This window comes from Trachemys scripta, chromosome 19, assembly GCF_013100865.1.
Source record: "Trachemys scripta elegans isolate TJP31775 chromosome 19, CAS_Tse_1.0, whole genome shotgun sequence".
NCBI classification, from domain to species: Eukaryota; Metazoa; Chordata; order Testudines; family Emydidae; genus Trachemys; species Trachemys scripta.
In genome coordinates this window covers 20,690,132-20,711,308 of record NC_048316.1, presented here as the reverse complement: position 1 = coordinate 20,711,308, position 21,177 = coordinate 20,690,132, and the positions used below count along the sequence as shown (strand labels likewise).

At 49.7% G+C, this 21,177-nt stretch overlaps 1 pseudogene; it reads right to left on the bottom strand.

Moving 5' to 3' along the window:
* Positions 1 to 10,600, bottom strand: part of LOC117868080 — a 40,159-nt pseudogene extending 29,559 nt beyond the window's left edge.
* Positions 10,601 to 21,177: the final 10,577 nt, after the last annotated feature.

The following is a 21,177-nucleotide window of genomic DNA, read 5'->3' as shown; positions in this document are numbered from 1 at the left end:
GCCTCCCACCCCCAAACTCCATCCCAGAGCCTGCACCCCTCACCCCCTCCTGCACACCCACCCCCTGCCTGCACCCAGCACCCAAATTCTATCCCAGAACCTGCACCCTGCACCCCTCCTGCATCCTAATCCCCAGCCCAGGACCTACACCCCAGACCTCCTCCCCACCCAACCCCCCTCCCAGAGCCTTAGGCAGGTGGGGGCGGGGGTTCTGAGCACCACCAAAATTTCTACAACCCTGTCACCCATGCGAGTGGATAAGGGTCGGGGCAGTCAGGGGACAGGTAGGATCCTAGGGGTGCAGTTAGGGTGGGGGGGTTCTCAGCAGGGGGCAGTCAGGGGACAAGAAGTGGGGGGGTTGGGAGTTCTGAGGGGGGCAGCCAGGGGGTGGGAAGTGGGAGGGAGTGGATGGGGGCGGGGCTAGGGCATTGCTTGCCCCCCCCCTAGTGTCCTCTTTTTTGATTGTGGAAATATGGTAACCCTAACGTTACAGATGTTTGAGCTTGGGGCCCCTGTACAGCAGTCCCCCTTTCCCTGCCTCTCCTCTCCCCTGCTTAGGGGTGTCACCTCTTCTGCTCTTTACAACAAACATAATATGCAGGATCCACCCGGGCATGGCATGGTCCAAACCACTGTGTTCATTAGCGTGACGGCCCAGCTACACACACACAACAGGCTGCACCACTAAAGGGCTCACAACTATTTAAACGGGGCACTGCCCAATTCCTATATGCTACCCGGGCATGCTGGGATGGGGAGGGCAATGGGGTGGCTGGAGACTGAAGGACTGTCAGGCAGTTCAATGGCCTTTGGAAAGGGGGGTGGACGCACTTGTCAAATGGTGCAGAAGTATAGAGGTGTAGTTAGGCAGATTTGGTATGATTAGCTTTGCAGTGTTAGACAATTAGATCCCTTTTAGGGGGAAGTTAAGGACTTTTTCAGGTAGTGCCACAGACTTGAGTGAGCCGTAACCACTGCATAAGGAAATCGATAGGACTAATAAACAAGTGAGTGTGATGCAGGCGGGTGTGGGCAGACACACACAAAGCACAGCTGAGCATGTCCGCAAGCCAAGAGAGGGATGAAAGTGGGGGAGTCAGCCCAGAAGGTCTGTTGGTTGCCAGAAACATGGGGTGACAGATGATAAGAGCCTATAATATTCGGAACAAACCTGGAATTAGGCTACGCTTTACCAAGTTAAGTTAAACCTGTTAGCACCTTTGGTGTCCATTGTATTAATGCAGGTGTGTGTGAGTTATTGTGGAATTGTGTGTGTTTCCTCTGGGAGGGTGGGGGGATGCTAATGAAATTCTCCGTCATCAGCCTTTGAAGCCCCCACTCCCCAGAGATATCCATATATTGGTTCAAACTGGATTCTCCAGAGACCACTCGACAAAGAAAAGACTTCTCACTAAAAAGCCTGGATTTTAAGCTGACTTGGGGGCTTCTTCTTGGTCCAGCAAACGGACAGGACCCCTGGTCCCCCAGAGGGCTCCAGTCCTGGGAGAGGGTTGGAAGGACTTGGCCTTACAGGACTGTGAGCTTGGTCTGAGCTGAAGCTCTGATGAACTTGTAGCTACAAAGAAATCCCTAGGGTGGCGTGATGCCTGGTGAGTTGAGATGCTTGGCATGCGTGGAGGTTCTTTTACTGTTTCTAATGTGCTGTCTCTGTGGTGCTCTGTACCTTCAAACTAGCGCAGACCTGCACAGGAAGTGCTGCGTGGTGACTGATGTCTGTGGCAATCACTTTATCAGGCTCCGAAGAGGAAGCAAGCAGGTCTGTGTAGGCAGAGCGTGAAGACGATAAGTCGTTTCCCACCTTACTTCCCTGTTCTGTTGGCCCCTGCGCCAATGCTGTGGTGGTGGTGGGCTGGGGAGAGAGGTGAATGGGGGGAGCAGAGGGCAGGCTACTGACTGCATGTGCACATCTGCAGACTGTTCTCACATTGGAGGAGTTTACCCTGAGGCAGAGAAGGGTGCTGTTCAAAAAGGCTGTGGCCTAGCTGGGGAGCTGTGACACGCTGCTATTCGCCAGGATGGTACCCCCACAGCTGGTGCAGAAGTGGAAGAGGCTGGACAGCCATCTGTCTTGGATGGCGTTTAGGCCAAGTCTAGGCTACAGAGTTAAGTCGACTTAAGTTTTGTCGACTATCATGTCACTTTAATAACATCGGGAGACCACGTCCACACAGTGCTCCTTGTGTTGGCTGAGCGCGTCCATAATCGTTGCTCTTGCATCGACAAACAGAGCATTGCATCATGGGTAGCTATCCCACAGTGCAACTCGCCACCCTTTGTCACCCTCTGGTGCTGGGAGCTCTGGGAATGGATCGTGGGGCTTCATGGGGACGTGCTCGCCGTCCCATGATGCAGTTCTTTCTGTCCCATCATTCCATGGGCTTTCTACTTTGTTTTGCACCATTTTTCAACAGCCAGATCCTGAGCTGCTGACCATTCTGGTGATGAGCGTTATGAACACAACACGGCTGGTCCTGCAGTATTTCATCAGTTGCGAAACAGAGAGTGAATCGGTGATGCCTGCCCTGCTGTCTGCCATGGAAACAAATAGTTCAGGATTGCTGCTGGCACTCATGGACCAGCTTGTCACGGTGGACCGTCAGTACTGGGTTGGGGAAACAAGCACTGAGTGGTGGGATCACACCAGGATGTATCTAGGGGATGATGAGCAATGGCTGCAGAACTTTCCAATGTGCCAAGCCACCTTCCTGAAGCTATTTGCAGAGCTCACGCCAGCACTGTGGCACAAGGATACCAGGATGAGAGCTGCCCGCATGGTGGAGAAATGAGTGGCGATTGCTGTGTGGAAGCCGGCAACTACGGACTGCTATCGGTCAGTCGCGAATCAGTTTGGAGCTGGAAAGTCCACCGTGGGGGCTGCAGTGATGCAAGTGTGCAGGGCCATTAATCACCTCCTGCTACGAAGGTCTGTGACTCTCAGTAATATGCAGGAAATAACTGATGACTTTGCGGCAACGGGATTCCCTAACTGCGGCAGGGCGATAGATGAAATGCATATCCCAATTTTGGCCCCCAACCATCTTGTGACGGAGGATATCAACTGAAAAGGCCACTTCTCCATGGTCTTGCAGGCACTGGTGGATCACCAGGGCTATTTCACTGCATCAAGGTGGGGTGGTCAGCGGAGTGCCCCAAGGGTCGGTCCTGGGGCCGGTTTAGTTTAATATCTTTATTAATGATCTGGAGGATGGTGTGGATTGCACTCTCAGCAAGTTTGCAGATGACACTAAACTGGGAGGCATGGTAGATACACAGGAGGGTAGGGATCAGATACAGAGGGACCTAGACAAATTAGAGTATTGGGCCAAAAAAAACCTGATCAGGTTCAACAAGGACAAGTGCAGAGTCCTGCACTTAGGACGGAAGAATCCTATGCACTTCTACAGACTAGGGACCGAATGGCTAGGTAGCAGTTCTGCAGAAAAGGACCTAGCGGTCACAGTGGACGAGAAGCTGGATATGAGTCAACAGTGTGCTCTTGTTGCCAAGAAGGCTAACGGCATTTTGGGCTGTATAAGTAGGGGCATTACCAGCAGATCGAGGAACATGATCGTTCCCCTTTATTCGACATTGGTGAGGCCTCATCTGGAGTACTGTGTCCAGTTTTGGGCTCCCCACTACAAGAAGGATGTGGAAAAATTGGAAAGAGTCCAACGGAGGGCAACAAAAATGATTGGGGGGCTGGAGCACATGACTTATGAGGAGAGGCTATGGGAACTGGTATTGTTTAGTCTGCAGAAGAGAAGAATGAGGGGGGATTTGATAGCTGCTTTCAACTACCTGAAGGGGGGTTCCAAAGAGGATGGATCTAGACTGTTCTCAGTGGTGGCAGATGACAGAACAAGGAGCAATGGTCTCAAGTTGCAGTGGGGAAGGTCTAGGCTGGATATTTGGAAATACTATTTCACTAGGAGGGTGGTGAAGCACTGGAATGGGTTACCTAGGGAGGTGGTGGAATCTCCTTCCTTGGAGGTTTTTAAGGCCCGGCTTGACAAAGCCCTGGCTGGGATGATTTAGTTGGGAATTGTCCTGCTTTGAGCAGGGGGTTGGACTAGATGACCTCCCGAGGTCCCTTCCAACCCTGATATTTTATGATTCTATGATTTCCAGACCAGAAGATTCCAATGGGGGATATGAAAATGCCCATAGTGATCCTTGGAGACCCAGCATACTGCTTGCTCCCGTGGCTTGTGAAATCTTCCACGGGGAACCTAGACAGCAGCAAGAGGTGATTCAACATCAGGCACAGCACATACTGAATGACCGTTGAATGTGCTTTTCGCCGATTAAAAGGTCGCTGGTGCTGTCTTTTTGGCTGGTTAGACCTCAATAAGGAAAATATTCCGATGGTCATTGCGGCCTGCTGTGTTCTCCATAATATTTATGAATTGAACAGGGAAAAGTTACGCTAGGGGTGGACTGCTGAGGCTGATTTTGAGCAGCCAGATACAAGGGCAATTAGAAGGGAGCAATCAGAGGCTATTCGAATCAGCGAGGCTTTGAAGGAGCATTTTGAGAATGATTCCCAGTAATATGTCTGTATATGATGCATTCGGCCAGTCAGTGTTTACTTGCCACCATGAATTACCCCTGTAGTGCTTGCTTCTTGAGTATTAATTGCAAGGAGCAAATATTCCTACCTATAACCACTGTGTTTCAATGTTAGCACTGAGATATGTATGTATGTCCTAAATAAGACTCATTTTATTTCAAAGACTCAAGTTTAATAACGAGATAAAACACAAACTTTTGGACAAACAGGGAACATGAAATGAGGAACAGTCTCACAGTTAAGGTTCTCACAGCTGGGTGTAACTCCAGTTTGCATTGGAAAAAACAGTCCCCAGGCACGGCGTGCACGGGGTACTGTGAGGGATTGGGAACACATGATGAATGAGGTGGGGGAATTTGGGGAGGGCATAGACTGGAGTACTGTAATGGTTGGAGGGGGAGTCGGACATAGATTTGCTCCGATTGCAGGCTAATGAGGGACTTCAACATCTCTGTCTGGCCCTCTAGGAGCTTTATCATCTGTTCCCACCTCATCTTCTTTCCTGGCTATCCAGCCTGAATTTTTCATTAATTGTCTCCCTCCATGTTCTTGCTTCTCTATGTGCTGCATCTGTTGACTGCAGTGCTTTGCAAAACAGATCCTCCTTATTCCTGGGTCACCGCCTTATCTGATGGAGGCGCTCCACCAGTGTGGAGGAGTGTGTTCTCAAGGGCTCATCAGCAGAAGGCAAAGAAACAATGAACAGAACCAGTATTGTGATTGCGCTCACAGCCATGAGTCTCAAAAGTTACACACCCTTCTTTCTTGTTGTCCTTTGGCTAGCACACAGGTCCCAATTATGGTGAGTTTGGGGGGAGGGAAGGGGGAAAGGGCAAGAAGGGACAAAGGTGGTTTCCAAAGGGGGTTACTATAAGTGTCTAGGGAGTCTGTTCTGAATATTGGTACCCTTTTCCACAGGCTAGGATAATCGAACCCGATATCTCACTCCTAAGGGTAATCTAGGATGCATGGGTGCATCTCTGCATGCGTGTGGCTTAAGGTGACCAGACAACAAATGTGAAAAACTGTGACAGGGGGTTGGGGGTAATAGGAGCCTATATAAGAAAAAGACCCAAAAATTGGGACTGTCCCTATAAAATCGGGACATCTGGTCACCCTAGTGTGGCTTCAGACTGGCTCTGTATGCTACTCATCTGTGTGCCGCTCTGGCTAGACCCCTCCGGAGTGAAAAGAGGGCCTGACTTGTCGCACCACCAGATGAGAACATAAAAACATAAGAATGGCTCTATTGGGCAGATTGGCAGAGGCCCTGGGGGGGTTTCGTCTTCCTCTGCAGTGTGGGGCACGGGTCACTTGCTGGAGGATTCTCTGCACCTTGACGTCTTTAAACCACGATTTGAGGACTTCAATAGTTCAGACATAGGTTAGGGGTTTGTTACAAGAGTGGGTGGGTGAGATTCTGTGGCCTGTGTTGTGCAGGAGGTCAGACTAGATGATCAAAATGGTCCCTTCTGACCGTAAAGTCTATGACTATATGACCAAAGGTCCATCTAGCTCAGTATTCTGTCTTCCAACAGTGGCCAGTGCTAGGTGCCCCAGAGGGAATGACCAGAAAAGGTAATCATCAAGTGATCCATCCCCTGTCGCACATTCCCAGCTTCTGACAAACAGAGGCTAGGGACATCATTCCTGCCCATCGTGGCTAGTGGCCTTTGATGGACCCCTCCATGAACTTATCTAGTTCTTTTTTGAACCCTGTTATGGTCTTGGACATCACAACATCCTCTGGCAAGGAGTTCCACAAGTTGAATGTAAGTTGTGTGAAGAAATACTTCCTTTTATTTGTTTTAAACCTACTGACTATTAATTTCATTTGGTGACCCCCAGTTCTTGTGTTATGAGAAGTAGTAAACAACACTTCCTTATCTACTTTCTCTACACCAGTCATGATTTTATAGACCTCAATCATATCTCCCCTTAGCCATCTCTTTTCCAGTCTTATTAATCTCTCCTCATACCCCTAATCATTTTTGTTGCCCTTTTTTGAACCTTTTCCAATTCCAATATATATTTTTTGAGATGGGGCAACCACATCTGCACACAATATTCAAAATGTGGGCATACCATGGATTTAGATAGAGGCAACATGATATTTTCTGTCTTATTATCTGTCCCTTTCTTAATTATTCCCAACATTCTGTTCATTTTTTTGACTGCCGCTGCACATTGAGTGGATGTTTTCAGAGAACTATCCACAATGACTCCAAGATCCCTTTCTGGAGTGGTAACAGCTAATTTAGACCCCATCATTTTATATGTATAGTTGGGATTATGGTTTCCAATGTGCATTACTTTGCATTTATCAACATTAAATTTCATCTGCCATTTTGTTGTCCAGTCACCTAGTTTTGAGAGACCCTTTTGTAGCTCTTCGCAGTCTGCCTGGATCTTAACTATCTTTAGTGGTTTTGTATCATCTGCAAATTTTGCCACCTCCCTGTTTACCCCTTTTTCCAGATCATTTATGAATATGTTGAACAGGACTGGGACCAGTACAGACCCTGGGGGACACCACTATTTACCTCTCTCCAGTCTGAAAACTGACCATTTATACCTACCCTTTGTTTCCATGAGAGCACCTTCCCGCTCATCCTGTGGCAGCTTACTTTGTGTAAGAGCCTGTAGTGAGGGACCTTGTCAAAGGCTTTCTGAAAATCTAAGTACACTATATCCACAGGATTCCCTTGGTCCACATGCTTGTTGACCCCTTCAAAGAAGTCTAGTAGATTAGTACTAAAACCATGTTGACTCTTCCTCTACAAATTATGTTCATCTATATGTCTGACACTATTGTTCTTTATTATAGTTTCAGCCAGTTTGCCCAGTACTGAAGTCAGGCTTACAGGCCTGTAATTGCAGGGGTCACCTCTGGAGCCTTTTTAAAAATTAGCGGCACATTAGCTATCCTCCAGTCATCTGGTACAGAAGCTGATTTAAATGATAGGTTACATACCACAGTTAGCAGTTCTGCAATTTCACATTTGAGTTCCTTCAGAACTCTTGGGTGAATCCCATCTGGGCCTGGTGACTTATTGCTGTTTAATTTATCTATTTGTTCCAAAACCTCCTCTAATGATACCTCAATCTGGGACAGTTCCTCAGATCTGTCACCTAAAAAGAATGGTTTGGGTTTGGGAATCTCCCTCATATCCTCAGCCATGAAGACCGATGCAAAGAATTCATTTAGTTTCTGTGCAATGGCCTTATCGTCCTTGAGTGCTTCTTTAGCACCTTGATCGTCCAGTAGCCCCACTGGTTGTTTAGCAGCTTCCTGCTTCTGATGTACTTAAAAAAAAATTGCTATTACTTTTTGAGTCTTTGGCTAGCTGTTCCTCAAATTCTTTTTTGGCCTTCCTCATTACATTTTTACACTTCATTTGCCAGTGTTTATGCTCCTTTCTATTTTCCTCACTAGGATTTAACTTCCACTTTTTAAAGGATGCCTTTTTGCCTCTCACTGCTTCTTTTACTTTGTTGTTTAACGACAGTGGCTCTTTTTTGGTTCTCTTGCTATGTTTTTTAATTTGGGGTGTACATTTAAGTTGTGCCTCTATTATGGTGTCTTTAAAAAGTTTCCATGCAGCTTACAGAGATTTCACTTTTGGCACTATACCTTTTAATACACCTCTACCCCGATATAACGCGACCCGATGTAACACGAATTCAGATATAACGCGGTAAAGCAACGCTCCGGGGGTGCGGGGCTGCGCACTCCGGTGGATCAAAGCAAGTTCGATATAATGGGGTTTCACCTATAACGCGGTAAGATTTTTTGGCTCCCGAAGACAGCGTTATATCGGGGCAGAGGTGTATCTGTTTAACTAGCTTCCTCATTTTTGTGTAGTTCCCCTTTCTGAAATTAAATGCTACAGTGTTGGGCTGTTGTGATGTTTTTCCAGCCTCAGGGATATTAAATTTAATTATATTATTGTCATAAACTTACAGCTAAGGGTAGCATAAAATCCCTCCTTACCTGTAAAGGGTTAAGAAGCTCTAATAACCTGGTTGGCATCCTGACCAGAAGGACCAATGGGGAAAGAAAATACTTTCAAATCTGGGGGGGAGAAAAGGCTTTGTTTTGTGCTGTGTGGGTGTTCTCTCTGGAGACAAAGGGAGAGACCAAGCAAGTAATCCAGCTCCCACTAAAATAATACATCTAATATTACAAAAATAGTAAGTAATAGGGGGGAGGGATAGCTCAGTGGTTTGAGCACTGGCCTGCTAAACCCAGGGTTGTGAGTTTAATCCTGGAGGGGGGCCACTTGGGGATCTGGGGCAAAATCAGTACTTGGTCCTGCTAGTGAAGGCAGGGGGCTGGACTCAATGACCTTTCAAGGTCCCTTCCAGTTATAGGAGATCTCCATTAATTAATTAGAATAGCAAGGAAATGCATTCGAGTATCTTTTGTTTTCACTTGTAAATTTTCCCTGTGCTAAGAGGAAGGTTTATTCCTAGGTGGGGTTTTTTTTGTATCTTTAAAGTTTTGCCAAGAGGGGAAATCCTCTGTGTTTGGGGGGAATAGGACTCCAAGTGGTCCTTTCCCTAATTCTTTGTCTAAATCACTTGGTAGTGGCAGCATACTGTTCAAGGACAAGGTGAAACTTGTGCCTTGAAAAAGTTTTTAACCTAAGTTGGTAAAAATAAGCTTAGGGGGTCTTTCATGCGGGTCCCCACATCTGTACCCCACAGTTCACAGTGGGAAAGGAACCCTAACAATTATGGTCACTGTTACCAAGCTGTCCGACTATATTCACCTCTTGGACCAGATCCTGTGTTCCACTTAGGACTAAATCAAGAATCGCCTCTCCTCTTGTGGGTTCCAGGACCAGCTGCTCCAAGAAGCCGTCATTTAAGGTGTCAAGAAACTTTATCTCTGCATCCCGTCCTGAGGTGACATGTACCCAGTCAATATGGAGATAATTGAAATCCTCCATTATTATTATTGAGTTTTTTATGTTAACAGTCACTATCACCATCCTGGTCAGGTGGTCTGTAATATATCCCTACCGCTATATTCTTATTATTAGAGCAAGGAATTACTATCTATAGAGATTCTATGGTACAGTTTGATTCATTTACGATTTTTACTTCATTTGATTCTACGCTTTCTTTCCCATATAGTGCCACTCCCCCACCAGCACGACCTGGTCTGTCCTTCGGATGTATTTTGTACCCTGGTATTACTGTGTCCCATTGATTATCCTCATTCCACCAAGTTTCGGTGATGACTGTTATATCAATATCCTCATTTAATACCAGGCACTCTAGTTCACCCATTTTATCACTTAGACGTCTAGCACTGGTGTACCAGCACTTTAAAAACGTGTCTCCTTTTAGCTGTCTGCCATTATATGATGTAATTGAACAGGACTCTTTTTCATTTGACTGTTTCTGATCAGACCCTGCCTGTATTTTATCATTTTCCATCCTCTTGTCCTCACTAGGACACAGAGATTCTCTATTAATAGATCCTCCCCTGAGGGATGTCTCTGTCCGAACCACGTGCTCCTCCACACCTGACAGCTTTCCCCCAGTCCTTAGTTTAAAAATTGCTCTACAACCTTTTTAATGTTAAGTGCCAGCAATCTGGTTCCGTTTTGGTTTAGGTGGAGCCCATCCTTCCTGTACAGGTTCCCCCTTTCCCAAAAGTTTCCCCAGTTTTTAATAAATCTAAACCCCTCCTCCCTATGCCATCGTCTCATCCATGCATTGAGACCCTGCAGTTCTGCCTGTCTAACTGGCCCTGCGTGTGGAACTGGGAGCATCTCAGAGAATGCTACCATGGAAGTCCTGGACTTCAATCTCTTACCTTTGCTTTCTGCTCCATATTGTACGCCAGCTCCACTTCCTCATCCACCACTTGGTCACCAGGGTTGAGTCCACTGGCTGCTGCCTCCAGACTAGTCCCCCGGAAGTATCCACGGGGCTCATGGTGGTGGAGGTGGGTTTGCTGCCGAGGATGGTGTGAAGATCCTTGTAGAAGCACATCTTCAGCGCTGCACCAGAGCAATGGTTGGCCTCACTTGCCTTCTGGTACACCTGCCTCAGCTCCTTTATTTTAGCACAATCCTGCTGCGTGTCCCTCTCCTGCCCCTTCTTCTACATGTCACTAGCAATCATCCTGTAGGTATCAAAATGGTGCAAAGCTGTGACTGCACAGACTCCTCTCCCCTTAGACTCAGCAGAGCCAACAATTCGGCGTGCTCCACGTGGAGAACGTCTGCTGCGGACAGCTGGCATGTTCAGCGGCATGAACAGTGCAGGACATTTCAAAAATTCCCAGGCCTTTAACCGGGGGAGAGGGGCAGAGCTGTGTACCTTCAGGGCAGCAGAGTTCAAACCACTGACCATAGCCGTCAGGATAGGATTGTGGGACACCTCCTGGAGGTCAGTTAGGGCGACATAACCAAGCAAGGTGTCTACACGGATGCTACATTGCTCTAACTACGTCACAAAAAGCTCTATGCTGCTCAGGGAGGTGGTTTTATTATGTTGTCCTAGCAGGGGAGTTACATCAGTGGGAAGAGCATTTCCAGGTGTACACCTCCACTGATAACTTTTGTCGACAAAACCTTGTTGTGCAGACAAGGCCTTAGACGCAACAAATCCTGCATCTTGGCAGGGGCTTAGGCTAGATGACCCTTGTGGTCCCTGCTAACCCTCTGGTTCTATCTGTATTGGCAGCCCCAAGCCATCTGCCTTTCCTTGCAATGTGTGCGCCAGAATCGCGCACTCTCTTTGCCTTACGTTGTCCTTTCTGTCACCAGCAGGTCAGTACAAAGTACACAGTAAAATACTAGACTTTTGCAGTCATTGTTCTGAACCACGGGGTGGGAGTAAAAATAGCCACAAATATCTTAGAACACTTTGCATTTGACACGTCTCTAGCCAAATTAGGGCAATTTATCCCGTAAAATGTAAAGGCAGCGAAACGCTCGGGCACTGACCACACTATGAGGCAGGGCACTTTTCCTGTTGCTTTTTCTCTTTCTGCACATGCTGCTACAATAAACGTTCCTGCCAGACAATGCATTTGATTTTTATCCCCCCCGAGTGACGCCATCTTGGGCAGAGGGGGCAGAGGGTGTTACGGCCGTTGACCAGGAGGGAAGGTGGCATTAAGCAGCAGGGGATGGGGTGGCACATTTGCCGATGGTTGTGGGATTTGATATTTCAGAGAAATAAACACTCTGGAGAGTAAATTCTCTGGTGAGGATGCCATTTTGAGCACTCTAGGGCCAGTTGGGGGCTGGGGGGTCAGAGGGAGGCAATAAAAACTGAGCAGGTCTTGGGAGACAGACCTGTCCTCGCTTACAGACAACCCCCCAACCTAAAGCAAATACTCACCAGCAACCACACATCACTGAACAAAACCACTAACCCAGGAACCTATCCTTGTAACAAACCCCGATGCCAACTCTGTCCACATATCTATTCAAGTGACATCATCATAGGACCTAATCACATCAGCCATACCATCAGGGGCTCGTTCACCTGCACATCTACCAATGTGATATATGCCATCATGTGCCAGCAATGCCCCTCTGCCATGTACACTGGCCAAACCGGACAGTCTCTACGCAAAAGAATTAATGGACACAAATCTGACATCAGGAATCAAAATACTCAAAAACCAGTGGGAGAACACTTTAACCTGTCTGGTCATTCAGTGACAGACCTGCGGGTGGCTATATTACAAAAGAAAAACTTCAAAAACAGACTCCAAAGAGAGACTGCTGAGCTAGAATTGATATGCAAACTAGACACAATCAACTCCGGTTTGAATAAGGACTGGGAATGGCTGAGCCATTACAAACATTGAATCTATCTCCCCTTGTAAGTATTCTCACACTTCTTATCACACTGTCTGTACTCGGCTAGCTTGATTATCACTTCAAAAGTTTTTTTTCTCTTAATTAATTGGCCTCTCAGAGTTGGTAAGACAACTCCCACCTGTTCATGCTCTCTGTATGTGTGTATATATATCTCCTCAATATTATGTTCCATTCTATATGCATCCGAAGAAGTGGGCTGTAGTCCACGAAAGCTTATGCTCTAATAAATTTGTTAGTCTCTAAGGTGCCACTGTGACGAACTGGGCCTGTTCTCACTGTGGTCTGTGAATGCTGACAGGGGAGTGTGCTGGGATAGTCTGCATTGGAGGATGGGATCTGCCCGGGGCCGCATTCCTGAGTGTAACATGAGAACCCAGGAAGGGGTTGAAGGCCAGGTGACTCCTGAGCCCGGGAAACTGAACAAAGGCTGTGGGAGGGGTCGCTGAAGGAAGAGTGTGGGAAGCAGGCTGGAGAGATGGCTGGGAGGCAGAGATGGCTCTGACCTCCCAAGGGGGGCTGGGCTGGGATGCCTTGGGACCCCAAGATGGACCTAACTGAGGGGGTCCCTGTTGTCTGTGCCTGCAAGACCTGTCTTGGACTGTATTCCTGTCATCCAAATAAACCTTCTGCTTTACTGGCTGGCTGAGAGTCATGGTGAATCGCAGGAAGCTGGGGGTGCAGGGCCCTGACTCCCCCAATACTCCGTAAGGTGCCACAAGTACTCCTGTTCTTCTTTTTGAGCAGGTGAAGGCAGGACTGGCCTTACCATGAGGCAAACTGAGGCGGCAGCCTCAGATGCCAGACGAGAGGGGGGGGGCCACCAGGACCCAGAGTGTAGACAATTGTGTCTGCTGCTGGTGCATATGTATTCTCTCTGCTCCAGATGCACAGAGATGGTGGAGTGCTGTGCTGGAGGAAGGAGGGCACAAGAGACATAACAGGCAGGCAGGAGAAGAGGTGAGAGGGAATAACAGAAAGCAGCAGGAGCTGCAGGGAGAGAGAGTGTGTAACCATGCACATTCCTGAAGAAAAGTGTCGATCAGAGAAGAGTGTGGTGGAGGTGCAAGAAACAGCTGCTGCTGAGTTTAGTTCCTTAAGTGTAGATGATCCAGGACTTGAGCAGTAGCCTGAGGGACTTCCTTGTACTGCATGGGCCCAGCAAGTGAAAAACTTCATGTTCCCCAAAGACAATGAAAATAGAAGTTTCCATCCAACACATTACTGGTGTGAAATCCCCAATGGTGACAAAGTGGAGAGGCCATGGCTTATGTACTCAAAAACCCAGAATGCTGCATACTGTTTTTGTTGCAAACTCTTCCAGTCTAATGTTCCAGCCACATTGGGTTCTACAGGAACAAAGGACTGGAAAAATCTGGCTAGAAATCTGGCATGCCATGAGAAGGCAGCAAATCACCAGAGAGCATTCCATAGGTGGAAAGAGCTTGAGATGAGACTAAGGTTAAAGGCCATCATAGATGATCAGCATCAAGAGAAGATTGCATCAGAGTTTCTTTACTGGCAAAATGTCCTGAAAAGGCTCATTGCCATTGTGAGAATGCTTGCTACCCAAAACCTAGCACTGCGTGGCACTTCAGATCCAGGGCCGGCTCCAGGGTTTTGGCCGCCCCAAGCAGCCAAAACCAAAAAAAAAAAAAAAAAAAAGTCGCGATCTAAAAAAAAAGCCGCGATCGCGATCTAAAAAAAAAGCCGCGATCGCGATCTGCGGCGGCAATTTGGCGGGAGGTCCTTCACTCCCAGGCGGAGTGACGGACCCTCCGCCGAATTGCCGACGAATACCTGGAACTACCGCCCCTGTCCGGAACGGCTGCCCCAAGCACCTGCTTGAGAAGCTGGTGCCTGGAGCCGGCCCTGTTCAGATCAGCCGTATGTGCCAAACAATGGAAACTTCTTTAAAATTGTGGAGCTGATGGCTGAGTTTGATGCTGTACTCCAGGAGCATCTAAGAAGAGTCACCACCCAAGAAATGTACACACACCACTACCTGGGAAAAACAATTCAAAATGAGATCATACAGTTACTGGCAACAAAAGTCAAACAGAAGATTGTGGCAGATCTGAAGTCAGCAAGATATGACTCTGTTATTCTGGACTGCACACCTGACATCAGCCATATGGAACAAATGACTTTAATGGTGCGTTTTGTAACAACAACAGAACCTAGTGAAAATGTCCCTGCAATGGTGACTGTCAGAGAGCATTTTCTAGAATTTATTGACATTGATGATACTACAGGAGCTGGTATTACAAATGTGCTTCTTAAAAAGATGGAAGATATGGGAATTGCGATAGCTGACATGAGAAGTCAGGGCTACGGTACATAATGGTGCCAACCTGAGAGGAAAGAACAGAGGAGTGCAGACACGGATCCGAGAGTTAAACCCTGGAGCTTTTTTTGTCCCATGCAGTTCTCATTCATTGAACTTGGTGGTCAGTGATGCAGCATCAGCTTCTAGTGAGGCTGCTGAATTTTTTAATGTAATTCAAAGCATCTATGTGTTTTTCTCTGCATCAACTCATCGATGGCACATTTTGAAGCAGCATCTGGGAACATCCTCTCTGACACTGAAACCACTGAGTGCCACACGATGGGAAAGTCGAGTGGAGGCGATAAAGCCTATCAAACACCAAATTGGGAAGATAGAGGATGCCATAGTTGCCATTATGGAGGATAATGCTATGACAGGATCTGTTTGTGGGAGAACAGTGGCAGAGGGGAATGGAATCACCAGAAACATACATAACTTCAAATTTCTGTGTGGCTGTGTTGTGGCATGACATACTGTTTGAAATAAATGTTGAAAGCAAGAGACTCCAAGGTGTTGACCTTGATATATCTGGAGCAATGGAACAACTGGACAAAGCAAAGTCATTCCTACAGTCTTACCGGTCAGATGACGGATTTCAAAACGTTCTGAAGAGTGCACAGAAGCTGGCAGAGGAACTTCACACTGAAGCTATTTTCCCACCCGTTCAAGAATACAAGAGTTACCAAAGAAGAAGACATTTTGATTATGAGGCACAGGATAATCCCATAAGAGACCCTAAACAGCAATTCAAAGTTGAATTCTTTAACCAGGTGCTAGATTGTGCAATACAGTCAGTTGAAGAACGTTTCATGCAGCTCAAGGAACACAGCAGTATATTTGGGATGTTGTATGATATTCCAAAACTCCTCACTATACCTGAAGAAGACCTACACCAGCAATGCAGGGCACTAGAGACAGGGTTGACACATGATGACATGCGCGATATTGATGCGAGTAATTTAGGTGATGAACTGAAAGCCCTTTCAAAATACATTTCAGCAGGATCAACTCCAAAGGCTGTTCTGGAATATATGTGCACAAATAAGATGACCACCCTCTTTCCAAATGCTTTTGTTGCTCTGCGCATACTTCTAACACTTCCCGTAACAGTTTCCCTCCCCCGCAGCCTCCGCTCGCTTGCTCCGCCGCCGGCGCAATGCTCTGGGCAGTGGGGCTGTGAGCTCCTGGGGCAGTGCAGCTGCAGGGCCCGGCCTGACCCGGTCTCTGTGCTGTGTGGTGGCGGCAGCAGCGTGGCTTGGCTCCAGCCGGGCGGTGCGGCTGTAGCGCCGCCAACTACCAGTGCTCCAGGCAGCACGGTAAGGAGGCAGGGAGTGGGGCGGGGGGGTTGGATAGAGGGCAGGGGAGTTCGCAGTGGTGGTCAGGGGCGCAGGGCCGGCTTTAGGCCGATTCCCCCAATTCCCCGGAATCGGGCCCCACGCCTAAGAGGGCCCCTTAGGCACCTTTTTAATTTTTTTTACTCACCCGGCGGCGGGGGATCCGCTTTGGGTCTTCGGCGGCACTTCGGCGGCGGGGGGTCCTTCACTCGGCTCCGGGTCTTCTGTGGCACTGAAGGACCCCCCGCCGCCAAAGTGCCGCCGAAGACCTGGACCGCCGCCAGATATTCGAATTGGGCCCCGCAGGTCCTAAAGCCGGCCCTGGGGGGTGGGGGTGTGGATAGGGGTCGGGGGGGGAATAGGGGGGTTGAATGGGGGCAGGGGTCCCGGGGGGGCAGTCAGGAATGAAAGGGGGGGTTGGATGAGGCGGCAGGGGGCAGTCAGGGGCAGGGGTTTCGGGGGCAGTCAGGGGACAGGAAGAAGGGGTGGTTGGATGGGGCAGGGGTCCCAGGGAGGCAGTCAGGAATGAGAGGAGGGGTTGGATGGGGCAGTGGGGGTCCGGAGGCAGTCAGGGGAGAGGGAGTGGGGCTGTGTGGATGGGGCAGGGGTCCCAGAGGGGCCATCAGGGAACAGCGGGGTTGGATGGGGCAGGAGTCCCAGGGAGGGGGCAGATAGGAGATGGGGGCTGGGCCACAACCTCCTCCCCTAACAGGCCCTCCATACAATTTATGAAACCTGATGCGGCCCTCAGGCCAAAAAGTTTGCCCGCCCCAGCAATAGAGCATGAGCTGGCCCAGACTGTGGACCTTCAGGAAGCAGTTCAAATCTTTGCAACCAAGAAGGCACAGAAAGCACCACTTGGATTATTCAAACAGATTAAAATGCCAGTGTTTACTATGCAGACAAGAAAAGTTACATTTGCTGTTCAGGCGTTTGAAAGTAAAATGTTACTTAAAATTTTTGAACAAGGCATTTTAAGTTGCTAGTTCTCCTTTACTGGGGTAGGTAGGAGAGCAGTACCATGAGAGGAGTAGAACAGGAAGAAGGCAGAATTGAAACCTTTCAAAGTTTTGGCCCAAGCGAGGGGGTATGGAGGCGTCATTTGAGCTCCCCGCCTCAGGTGCCAAAATGTTGTGGGCCTGCCCTGGATGAAGGGCAGCTCCCAGCTCACATCTGCCCCACATGGGGGTGCCCTGATGGTGGTTTAAATCCCCTTATTTAATGGTATTGTGATACAGCCCCTAATACTGACTGGCAGAGGTGTGTGCTGTCAAACTGAATCTCCGCCTGGGTTTAGGGGGCAGTCTCTGCCCTGCCTTGCCGCTGAAGAGCTCCTGGCAGTCCAGGGCGATCTCCTGCCCAAGGTCAGTGGTTGCTGGCTGCCGGAGGTGCTGTTCAGAACACACCAGGTTCAGGGGTGGCCTCCCAGCCCGTCTCTCCACAACAGGCGCAGATACGAGGACCATTGCTGGAGGGCCTGGGGCTGTTGCTCCCTGGCGTTATCCCTTTGCTTTGCTGCAGGACTGGGCCGGGGTCCCCAAGGGCTCCCTCTCCTCCAGTCGGTCTGTGAGCCACTCAGAGATCTTGGCGTTCTGGGCTGCTGCATGGGACCGCATGGAAGCATGAGGCGTACGTGACTCCAGGTGTGTGAACTACTCCCCATGAGGTGGCATGGCAAAGGGGTGTAGCTGGCTCGTGCCAGCAGGGTCATAACTAGGATGGGGTGAGTGGGGAAGCTGCCCAGGGTGCAGAGCCGCCAGGGGTGAAAAAATGGGGCGGCCTGCAGAATTGGGCCCAGCAATATCAGCCCTCCACACCCCCCCCCTGCAGGATCAGGCCGATATGGTGGTAATTCAATAGCTGGATAATCCAGGAATTGTAGGGTATAGCCCGAAGAAATTGTGTCGCGCACCCAACGGTCCGAGGGCAGCGGAGACCAGGCCGACCGGAAGGGGTGTAGACAGTCGAGGAAAAAGGGGGCTGGATCCTGGGCAGTGGCATCCTCAGCCGCATCCTCAAAATGCCCATTTCTGGCTGCCCTGGTCTCCGGAGGCGCCAGGCTGGGCAGAGGAGCGGGATGATGCAGGGAACCGTCACTTCACCCCCTTGTCTTTCTCTCTCTTTCCGTAGGAGCTGGACTGGGGGGGACCCCACGACATTGACGGAGGTGGAGGAGGCAGCAGCTGGAATTGGGTTTTAGCCTGTTGAGGGGGGTGCAGGCCCAAGGACTGGAAGGTGGCACAGGTTGATGTTGTACCTGCCTAGCAGGGCCTGATGGAGAGACGCCCGGAATTGCAGGCTGGCCGTTGAATAAATTTTCCAGCCAAACAAGTCCAAATAAAGTCTTGGTGTCTTTATTTTTGGGTGTGCCACTGGCCTGGCCCTGCCTGGCCCTTTCATTGATGGCGGACACTGCCAGGGACCCTGCAGGAGGGTGGATGTACAGCTATTCAAATCCCTTTGCTGGGACATATTTCTTTTCCGCTTTCTTGGTAGGCAGAATGGAAGAGGGGGTCCTGTCACACAGACTTGGCAATTTTCAGGTCCCTAGGGTGAACGGGCAACGCAACCAGGGCCGGGGTGGAGGAGGGGATGATGCTGAAGAGGTCGTTGGACTCCTCCACTAGCTCCTCGACCTCCAAGTTCAGGTTGGCAGCCACCCTTCTAAGCAGGGCCTGGTGCTCCTTGAAATCATCGGGGGGCTGCTCGCTTGTGAGGGGCAGGGCCGTCCTTACCCATACACAAAGTACGCAGCTGCATAGGGCACCAGGAAATTTGGGGCATCACATTTCCTGGTGCCCTGCGCAACTACGTGCTCTTTCAGCCCCTGCCCCGTCTCTTCCCCATGGTCCCACCCCTGCTGCACCCAAGCCCCGCCTCTTCCCGCCCCCTGCTCTGCCCCAGCCCCGCCCCCACTCCCCTGAGCTCTGCAACAGGGTTGGCCCTGCACTCATTGGTGGCGGGAAGTGCAGCGACCCAGCCCCAGCCGCGCCGCTGGTGAGTGCTGGGGGGTGGTTCCCCCCTGCCCTCCAAGCCAGCCCCCCATCACGGAGGCCTGGGGACAGCCCCCCACGCTGACCTCGCAGAGGCCTGGCCCCCCCACTGCAGGCCCCAGAATAGCTAGGGTCGGCCCTGGCGAGGGGCCTGCCACCGCCACGTCCAGAGGCGACGAAGATGACTGCACCGCAGGGCGAGGGGCGGCTTCCCCTTGCCTGTCTGGGGACGGCTCCTTGGGCCTGCTGCGCCGCTCCCGCGGGCCCCAGTGCCCAAGGCTGGGCCGGAGGCAGTTTGTTCGATGTGGCCTGAGAAGAACGGTGGGAATATGGGACCTGCACGCCCTGGACTCCCGTATTGATACTGGCCACTGTCCCTGCTGCCGCCACGCCGCCGCCACCGGGGCCATGCCGGTCTCACAGGCTGTCGGTGATTCGCCTCTCCTAGGTGAGGGGCTGAATTCTCCCTCCGAGTCGGACCACTGCCCTTCCGGCGACCAGGGCAGAGCCGTAGATGCCTGAGTCTGTCAGCCGACCCTTGTCGGCGACTGGTAAGGAAAGGGCGAGGAACGATTGTTACAAGGAGGGAGAAAATTGTTTTTTCTTAATCGCTGAGGATCGGACAAGAAGCAATGGGCTTAAATTGCAGCAAGGGCAGTTTAGGTTGGACATTAGGAAAAACTTCAGTGTCAGAGTGGTTAAGCACTGGAATAAATTGCCTAGGGAGGTTGTGGAATCTCCATCACTGGGGCTTTTTAAGAGCAGGTTGGACAAACCCCTGTCAGGGATGGTCTAGATAATACTTAGTCCTGCCATGAGTGCAGGGGCCTGGACTAGATCACCTCTCGAGGGCCCTTCCCGTTCTGTTTCTATGAGTCTATGAATGAGCTTGATACATTTGTGGAGGGGATGGTATGATGGGACTTCCTACAATGGCATGTAGCCGATCTGTGACTGTTAGCAGCAAATATCCCCAATGGCCAGTGATGGGACACTAGAGTTACTACAGAGTTACTACAGAGAATTCTTTCCCAGGTGTCTGCCTGGAGGGTCTTGCCCACAAGCTCAGGGTCTAACTGATCACCATATTTGGGATGGGGAAGGAATTTCCCCTGGGTCAGATTGGCAGAGACCCTGGAGTTTTTTTCACCTTCTTCTGCAGCATGGGGCATAAGGTCACTTGCAAATTTAAACTAGTGTAAATGGTGAATTCTCTGTAATTTGAAGTCTTTAAACCATGATTTGAAGCCTTCAGTAACTCAGCCAGAGGTGAGGGGTCTGTTACAGGAGTGGGGGGGTGGGGTTCTGTGGCTTGCAGCGTGCAGGTCAGATTAGATGATCACGATGGTCCCTTCTGGCCTTACAGTCTATGAATCTATCCAACAAACTTGACTGTCCAGAGGATAAGGAAAGTCACCCTGTGGGATTCACGAAGGGGAAGTCATGCCTGACTAACCTAATTGCCTTCTATGATGAGATAACTGGCTCTGTGGATGAGGGGAAAGCAGTGGATGTGTTATTCCTTGACTTTAGCAAAGCTTTTGATACGGTCTCCCACAGTATTCTTGCCGCCAAGTTAAAGAAGTATGGGCTGGATGAATGGACTGTAAGGTGGATAGAAAGCTGGCTAGATCGTCGGGCTCAACGGGTAGTGATCAGTGGCTCCATGTCTAGTTGGCAGCCAGTTTCAAGCAGAGTGCCCCAAGGGTCGGTCCTGGGGCCGGTTTTGTTTAATATCTTTATTAATGATCTGGAGGATGGTGTGGACTGCACTCTCAGCAAGTTTGCAGATGACACTAAACTAGGAGGCGTGGTAGATACACTAGAGGGTAGGGATCGGATATAGAGGGACCTAGACAAATTAGAGGATTGGGCCAAAAAAAACCCTGATGAGGTTCAACAAGGACAAGTGCAGAGTCCTGCACTTAGGACGGAAGAATCCCATGCACTTCTACAGACTAGGGACCGAATGGCTAGGTAGCAGTTCTGCAGAAAAGGACCTAGGGGTCACAGTGGACGAGAAGCTGGATATGAGTCAACAGTGTGCTCTTGTTGCCAAGAAGGCTAACGGCATTTT